We start from the raw sequence: 9,849 nt of genomic DNA on the forward strand, positions 1-9,849 counted from the left end.
ATCGAAAATTTTCAAAAAATTTGTATTTTATCAAAAAATGTCAAATTATGATCATTTTTGGCTTATTTAGACTGGGACCAATCATAAAAGACCTATATATATGCATATCGACTTACCTGGATCAAAATTTCACTCTTTTGTATAGTCCTGGCACTCTAGATTCGACATAGAAAATTTTCAAAAAATTTGTATTTTATCAAAAAATGTCAAATTATGATCATTTTTGGCTTATTTAGACTGGGACCAATCATAAAAGACCTATATATATGCATATCGTCTTACCTGGATCAAAATTTCACTCTTTTGTATAGTCCTGGCACTCTAGATTCGACATCGAAAATTTTCAAAAAATTTGTATTTTATCAAAAAATGTCAAATTATGATCATTTTTGGCTTATTTAGACTGGGACCAATCATAAAAGACCTATATATATGCATATCGACTTACCTGGATCAAAATTTCACTCTTTTGTATAGTCCTGGCACTCTAGATTCGACATCGAAAATTTTCAAAAAATTTGTATTTTATCAAAAAATGTCAAATTACGATCATTTTTGGCTTATTTAGACTGGGACCAATCATAAAAGACCTATATATATGCATATCGACTTACCTGGATCAAAATTTTACTGTTTTGTATAGTCCTGGCACTCTAGATTCGACATCGAAAATTTTCAAAAAATTTGTATTTTATCAAAAAATGTCAAATTATGATCATTTTTGGCTTATTTAGACTGGGACCAATCATAAAAGACCTATATATATGCATATCGACTTACCTGGATCAAAATTTCACTCTTTTGTATAGTCCTGGCACTCTAGATTCGACATCGAAAATTTTCAAAAAATTTGTATTTTATCAAAAAATGTCAAATTATGATCATTTTTGGCTTATTTAGACTGGGACCAATCATAAAAGACCTATATATATGCATATCGACTTACCTGGATCAAAATTTCACTCTTTTGATAGTCCTGGCACTCTAGATTCGACATCAAAAATTTTCAAAAAATTTGTATTTTATCAAAAAATGTCAAATTATGATCATTTTTGGCTTATTTAGACTGGGACCAATCATAAAAGACCTATATTTATGCATATCGACTTACCTGGATCAAAATTTCACTCTTTTGTATAGTCCTGGCACTCTAGATTCGACATCAAAAATTTTCAAAAAATTTGTTTTTTATCAAAAAATGTCAAATTATGATCATTTTTGGCTTATTTAGACTGGGACTAATCATAAAAGACCTATATATATGCATATCGACTTACCTGGATCAAAATTTTACTCTTTTGTATAGTCCTGGCACTCTAGATTCGACATCGAAAATTTTCAAAAAATTTGTATTTTATCAAAAAATGTCAAATTATGATCATTTTTGGCTTATTTAGACTGGGACCAATCATAAAAGACCTATATATATGCATATCGACTTACCTGGATCAAAATTTTACTCTTTTGTATAGTCCTGGCACTCTAGATTCGACATCGAAAATTTTCAAAAAAATTGTATTTTATCAAAAAATGTCAAATTATGATCATTTTTGGCTTATTTAGACTGGGACCAATCATAAAAGACCTCTTTATATGCATATCGACTTACCTGGATCAAAATTTTACTCTTTTGTATAGTCCTGGCACTCTAGATTCGACATCGAAAATTTTCAAAAAATTTGTATTTTATCAAAAAATGTCAAATTATGATCATTTTTGGCTTATTTAGACTGGGACCAATCATAAAAGACCTCTTTATATGCATATCGACTTACCTGGATCAAAATTTCACTCTTTTGTATAGTCCTGGCACTCTAGATTCGACATCGAAAATTTTCAAAAAATTTGTTTTTTATCAAAAAATGTCAAATTATGATCATTTTTGGCTTATTTAGACTGGGACCAATCATAAAAGACCTATATATATGCATATCGACTTACCTGGGTCAAAATTTCACTCTTTTGTATAGTCCTGGCACTCTAGATTCGACAAAGAAAATTTTCAAAAAATTTGTATTTTATCAAAAAATGTCAAATTATGATCATTTTTGGCTTATCTAGACTGGGACCAATCATAAAAGACCTATATATATGCATATCGACTTACCTGGATCAAAATTTTACTCTTTTGTATAGTCCTGGCACTCTAGATTCGACATCGAAAATTTTCAAAAAATTTGTATTTTATCAAAAAATGTCAAATTATGATCATTTTTGGCTTATTTAGACTGGGACTAATCATAAAAGACCTATATATATGCATATCGACTTACCTGGATCAAAATTTCACTCTTTTGTATAGTCCTGGCACTCTAGATTCGACATCGAAAATTTTCAAAAAATTTGTATTTTATCAAAAAATGTCAAATTATGATCATTTTTGGCTTATTTAGACTGGGACCAATCATAAAAGACCTATATATATGCATATCGACTTACCTGGATCAAAATTTTACTCTTTTGTATAGTCCTGGCACTCTAGATTCGACATCGAAAATTTTCAAAAAATTTGTATTTTATCAAAAAATGTCAAATTATGATCATTTTTGGCTTATTTAGACTGGGACTAATCATAAAAGACCTATATATATGCATATCGACTTACCTGGATCAAAATTTTACTCTTTTGTATAGTCCTGGCACTCTAGATTCGACATCGAAAATTTTCAAAAAATTTGTATTTTATCAAAAAATGTCAAATTATGATCATTTTTGGCTTATTTAGACTGGGACCAATCATAAAGACCTATATATATGCATATCGACTTACCTGGATCAAAATTTCACTCTTTTGTATAGTCCTGGCACTCTAGATTCGACATCGAAAATTTTCAAAAAATTTGTATTTTATCAAAAAATGTCAAATTATGATCATTTTTGGCTTATTTAGACTGGGACCAATCATAAAAGACCTATATATATGCATATCGACTTACCTGGATCAAAATTTTAACTCTTTTGTATAGTCCTGGCACTCTAGATTCGACATCGAAAATTTTCAAAAAATTTGTATTTTATCAAAAAATGTCAAATTATGATCATTTTTGGCTTATTTAGACTGGGACCAATCATAAAAGACCTATATATATGCATATCGACTTACCTGGATCAAAATTTCACTCTTTTGTATAGTCCTGGCACTCTAGATTCGACATAGAAAATTTTCAAAAAATTTGTATTTTATCAAAAAATGTCAAATTATGATCATTTTTGGCTTATTTAGACTGGGACCAATCATAAAAGACCTATATATATGCATATCGTCTTACCTGGATCAAAATTTCACTCTTTTGTATAGTCCTGGCACTCTAGATTCGACATCGAAAATTTTCAAAAAATTTGTATTTTATCAAAAAATGTCAAATTATGATCATTTTTGGCTTATTTAGACTGGGACCAATCATAAAAGACCTATATATATGCATATCGACTTACCTGGATCAAAATTTCACTCTTTTGTATAGTCCTGGCACTCTAGATTCGACATCGAAAATTTTCAAAAAATTTGTATTTTATCAAAAAATGTCAAATTATGATCATTTTTGGCTTATTTAGACTGGGACCAATCATAAAAGCCCTATATATATGCATATCGACTTACCTGGATCAAAATTTCACTCTTTTGTATAGTCCTGGCACTCTAGATTCGACATCGAAAATTTTCAAAAAATTTTTATTTTATCAAAAAATGTCAAATTATGATCATTTTTGGCTTATTTAGACTGGGACCAATCATAAAAGACCTATATATATGCATATCGACTTACCTGGATCAAAATTTTACTCTTTTGTATAGTCCTGGCACTCTAGATTCGACATCGAAAATTTTCAAAAAATTTGTATTTTATCAAAAAATGTCAAATTATGATCATTTTTGGCTTATTTAGACTGGGACCAATCATAAAAGACCTATATATATGCATATCGACTTACCTGGATCAAAATTTCACTCTTTTGTATAGTCCTGGCACTCTAGATTCGACATCGAAAATTTTCAAAAAATTTGTATTTTATCAAAAAATGTCAAATTATGATCATTTTTGGCTTATTTAGACTGGGACCAATCATAAAAGACCTATATATATATATGCATATCGACTTACCTGGATCAAAATTTTACTCTTTTGTATAGTCCTGGCACTCTAGATTCGACATCGAAAATTTTCAAAAAATTTGTATTTTATCAAAAAATGTCAAATTATGATCATTTTTGGCTTATTTAGACTGGGACCAATCATAAAAGACCTATATATATGCATATCGACTTACCTGTATCAAAATTTCACTCTTTTGTATAGTCCTGGCACTCTAGATTCGACATCGAAAATTTTCAAAAAATTTGTATTTTATCAAAAAATGTCAAATTACGATCATTTTTGGCTTATTTAGACTGGGACCAATCATAAAAGACCTATATATATGCATATCGACTTACCTGGATCAAAATTTTACTGTTTTGTATAGTCCTGGCACTCTAGATTCGACATCGAAAATTTTCAAAAAATTTGTATTTTATCAAAAAATGTCAAATTATGATCATTTTTGGCTTATTTAGACTGGGACCAATCATAAAAGACCTATATATATGCATATCGACTTACCTGGATCAAAATTTCACTCTTTTGTATAGTCCTGGCACTCTAGATTCGACATCGAAAATTTTCAAAAAATTTGTATTTTATCAAAAAATGTCAAATTATGATCATTTTTGGCTTATTTAGACTGGGACCAATCATAAAAGACCTATATATATGCATATCGACTTACCTGGATCAAAATTTCACTCTTTTGATAGTCCTGGCACTCTAGATTCGACATCAAAAATTTTCAAAAAATTTGTATTTTATCAAAAAATGTCAAATTATGATCATTTTTGGCTTATTTAGACTGGGACCAATCATAAAAGACCTATATTTATGCATATCGACTTACCTGGATCAAAATTTCACTCTTTTGTATAGTCCTGGCACTCTAGATTCGACATCGAAAATTTTCAAAAAATTTGTTTTTTATCAAAAAATGTCAAATTATGATCATTTTTGGCTTATTTAGACTGGGACTAATCATAAAAGACCTATATATATGCATATCGACTTACCTGGATCAAAATTTTACTCTTTTGTATAGTCCTGGCACTCTAGATTCGACATCGAAAATTTTCAAAAAATTTGTATTTTATCAAAAAATGTCAAATTATGATCATTTTTGGCTTATTTAGACTGGGACCAATCATAAAAGACCTATATATATGCATATCGACTTACCTGGATCAAAATTTTACTCTTTTGTATAGTCCTGGCACTCTAGATTCGACATCGAAAATTTTCAAAAAAATTGTATTTTATCAAAAAATGTCAAATTATGATCATTTTTGGCTTATTTAGACTGGGACCAATCATAAAAGACCTCTTTATATGCATATCGACTTACCTGGATCAAAATTTTACTCTTTTGTATAGTCCTGGCACTCTAAATTCGACATCGAAAATTTTCAAAAAATTTGTATTTTATCAAAAAATGTCAAATTATGATCATTTTTGGCTTATTTAGACTGGGACCAATCATAAAAGACCTCTTTATATGCATATCGACTTACCTGGATCAAAATTTCACTCTTTTGTATAGTCCTGGCACTCTAGATTCGACATCGAAAATTTTAAAAAAATTTGTTTTTTATAAAAAAATGTCAAATTATGATCATTTTTGGCTTATTTAGACTGGGACCAATCATAAAAGACCTATATATATGCATATCGACTTACCTGGGTCAAAATTTCACTCTTTTGTATAGTCCTGGCACTCTAGATTCGACAACGAAAATTTTCAAAAAATTTGTATTTTATCAAAAAATGTCAAATTATGATCATTTTTGGCTTATCTAGACTGGGACCAATCATAAAAGACCTATATATGTGCATATCGACTTACCTGGATCAAAATTTTACTCTTTTGTATAGTCCTGGCACTCTAGATTCGACATCGAAAATTTTCAAAAAATTTGTATTTTATCAAAAAATGTCAAATTATGATCATTTTTGGCTTATTTAGACTGGGACTAATCATAAAAGACCTATATATATGCATATCGACTTACCTGGATCAAAATTTCACTCTTTTGTATAGTCCTGGCACTCTAGATTCGACATCGAAAATTTTCAAAAAATTTGTATTTTATCAAAAAATGTCAAATTATGATCATTTTTGGCTTATTTAGACTGGGACCAATCATAAAAGACCTATATATATGCATATCGACTTACCTGGATCAAAATTTTACTCTTTTGTATAGTCCTGGCACTCTAGATTCGACATCGAAAATTTTCAAAAAATTTGTATTTTATCAAAAAATGTCAAATTATGATCATTTTTGGCTTATTTAGACTGGGACTAATCATAAAAGACCTATATATATGCATATCGACTTACCTGGATCAAAATTTTACTCTTTTGTATAGTCCTGGCACTCTAGATTCGACATCGAAAATTTTCAAAAAATTTGTATTTTATGAAAAAATGTTAAATTATGATCATTTTTGGCTTATTTAGACTGGGACCAATCATAAAAGACCTATATATATGCATATCGACTTACCTGGATCAAAATTTTACTCTTTTGTATAGTCCTGGCACTCTAGATTCGACATCGAAAATTTTCAAAAAATTTGTTTTTTATCAAAAAATGTCAAATTATGATCATTTTTGGCTTATTTAGACTGGGACTAATCATAAAAGACCTATATATATGCATATCGACTTACCTGGATCAAAATTTTACTCTTTTGTATAGTCCTGGCACTCTAGATTCGACATCGAAAATTTTCAAAAAATTTGTATTTTATCAAAAAATGTCAAATTATGATCATTTTTGGCTTATTTAGACTGGGACCAATCATAAAAGACCTATATATATGCATATCGACTTACCTGGATCAAAATTTCACTCTTTTGTATAGTCCTGGCACTCTAGATTCGACATCGAAAATTTTCAAAAAATTTGTATTTTATCAAAAAATGTCAAATTATGATCATTTTTGGCTTATTTAGACTGGGACCAATCATAAAAGACCTATATATATGCATATCGACTTACCTGGATCAAAATTTTACTCTTTTGTATAGTCCTGGCACTCTAGATTCGACATCGAAAATTTTCAAAAAATTTGTATTTTATCAAAAAATGTCAAATTATGATCATTTTTGGCTTATTTAGACTGGGACTAATCATAAAAGACCTATATATATGCATATCGACTTACCTGGATCAAAATTTTACTCTTTTGTATAGTCCTGGCACTCTAGATTCGACATCGAAAATTTTCAAAAAATTTGTATTTTATCAAAAAATGTCAAATTATGATCATTTTTGGCTTATTTAGACTGGGACCAATCATAAAGACCTATATATATGCATATCGACTTACCTGGATCAAAATTTCACTCTTTTGTATAGTCCTGGCACTCTAGATTCGACATCGAAAATTTTCAAAAAATTTGTATTTTATCAAAAAATGTCAAATTATGATCATTTTTGGCTTATTTAGACTGGGACCAATCATAAAAGACCTATATATATGCATATCGACTTACCTGGATCAAAATTTTAACTCTTTTGTATAGTCCTGGCACTCTAGATTCGACATCGAAAATTTTCAAAAAATTTGTATTTTATCAAAAAATGTCAAATTATGATCATTTTTGGCTTATTTAGACTGGGACCAATCATAAAAGACCTATATATATGCATATCGACTTACCTGGATCAAAATTTCACTCTTTTGTATAGTCCTGGCACTCTAGATTCGACATAGAAAATTTTCAAAAAATTTGTATTTAATCAAAAAATGTCAAATTATGATCATTTTTGGCTTATTTAGACTGGGACCAATCATAAAAGACCTATATATATGCATATCGTCTTACCTGGATCAAAATTTCACTCTTTTGTATAGTCCTGGCACTCTAGATTCGACATCGAAAATTTTCAAAAAATTTGTATTTTATCAAAAAATGTCAAATTATGATCATTTTTGGCTTATTTAGACTGGGACCAATCATAAAAGACCTATATATATGCATATCGACTTACCTGGATCAAAATTTCACTCTTTTGTATAGTCCTGGCACTCTAGATTCGACATCGAAAATTTTCAAAAAATTTGTATTTTATCAAAAAATGTCAAATTATGATCATTTTTGGCTTATTTAGACTGGGACCAATCATAAAAGCCCTATATATATGCATATCGACTTACCTGGATCAAAATTTCACTCTTTTGTATAGTCCTGGCACTCTAGATTCGACATCGAAAATTTTCAAAAAATTTGTATTTTATCAAAAAATGTCAAATTATGATCATTTTTGGCTTATTTAGACTGGGACCAATCATAAAAGACCTATATATATGCATATCGACTTACCTGGATCAAAATTTTACTCTTTTGTATAGTCCTGGCACTCTAGATTCGACATCGAAAATTTTCAAAAAATTTGTATTTTATCAAAAAATGTCAAATTATGATCATTTTTGGCTTATTTAGACTGGGACCAATCATAAAAGACCTATATATATGCATATCGACTTACCTGGATCAAAATTTCACTCTTTTGTATAGTCCTGGCACTCTACATTCGACATCGAAAATTTTCAAAAAATTTGTATTTTATCAAAAAATGTCAAATTATGATCATTTTTGGCTTATTTAGACTGGGACCAATCATAAAAGACCTATATATATATATGCATATCGACTTACCTGGATCAAAATTTTACTCTTTTGTATAGTCCTGGCACTCTAGATTCGACATCGAAAATTTTCAAAAAATTTGTATTTTATCAAAAAATGTCAAATTATGATCATTTTTGGCTTATTTAGACTGGGACCAATCATAAAAGACCTATATATATGCATATCGACTTACCTGTATCAAAATTTCACTCTTTTGTATAGTCCTGGCACTCTAGATTCGACATCGAAAATTTTCAAAAAATTTGTATTTTATCAAAAAATGTCAAATTACGATCATTTTTGGCTTATTTAGACTGGGACCAATCATAAAAGACCTATATATATGCATATCGACTTACCTGGATCAAAATTTTACTGTTTTGTATAGTCCTGGCACTCTAGATTCGACATCGAAAATTTTCAAAAAATTTGTATTTTATCAAAAAATGTCAAATTATGATCATTTTTGGCTTATTTAGACTGGGACCAATCATAAAAGACCTATATATATGCATATCGACTTACCTGGATCAAAATTTCACTCTTTTGTATAGTCCTGGCACTCTAGATTCGACATCGAAAATTTTCAAAAAATTTGTATTTTATCAAAAAATGTCAAATTATGATCATTTTTGGCTTATTTAGACTGGGACCAATCATAAAAGACCTATATATATGCATATCGACTTACCTGGATCAAAATTTCACTCTTTTGATAGTCCTGGCACTCTAGATTCGACATCAAAAATTTTCAAAAAATTTGTATTTTATCAAAAAATGTCAAATTATGATCATTTTTGGCTTATTTAGACTGGGACCAATCATAAAAGACCTATATTTATGCATATCGACTTACCTGGATCAAAATTTCACTCTTTTGTATAGTCCTGGCACTCTAGATTCGACATCGAAAATTTTCAAAAAATTTGTTTTTTATCAAAAAATGTCAAATTATGATCATTTTTGGCTTATTTAGACTGGGACTAATCATAAAAGACCTATATATATGCATATCGACTTACCTGGATCAAAATTTTACTCTTTTGTATAGTCCTGGCACTCTAGATTCGACATCGAAAATTTTCAAAAAATTTGTATTTTATCAAAAAATGTCAAATTATG

Source organism: Chrysoperla carnea, unplaced genomic scaffold, assembly GCF_905475395.1.
Source record: "Chrysoperla carnea unplaced genomic scaffold, inChrCarn1.1, whole genome shotgun sequence".
NCBI lineage: Eukaryota > Metazoa > Arthropoda > Insecta > Neuroptera > Chrysopidae > Chrysoperla > Chrysoperla carnea.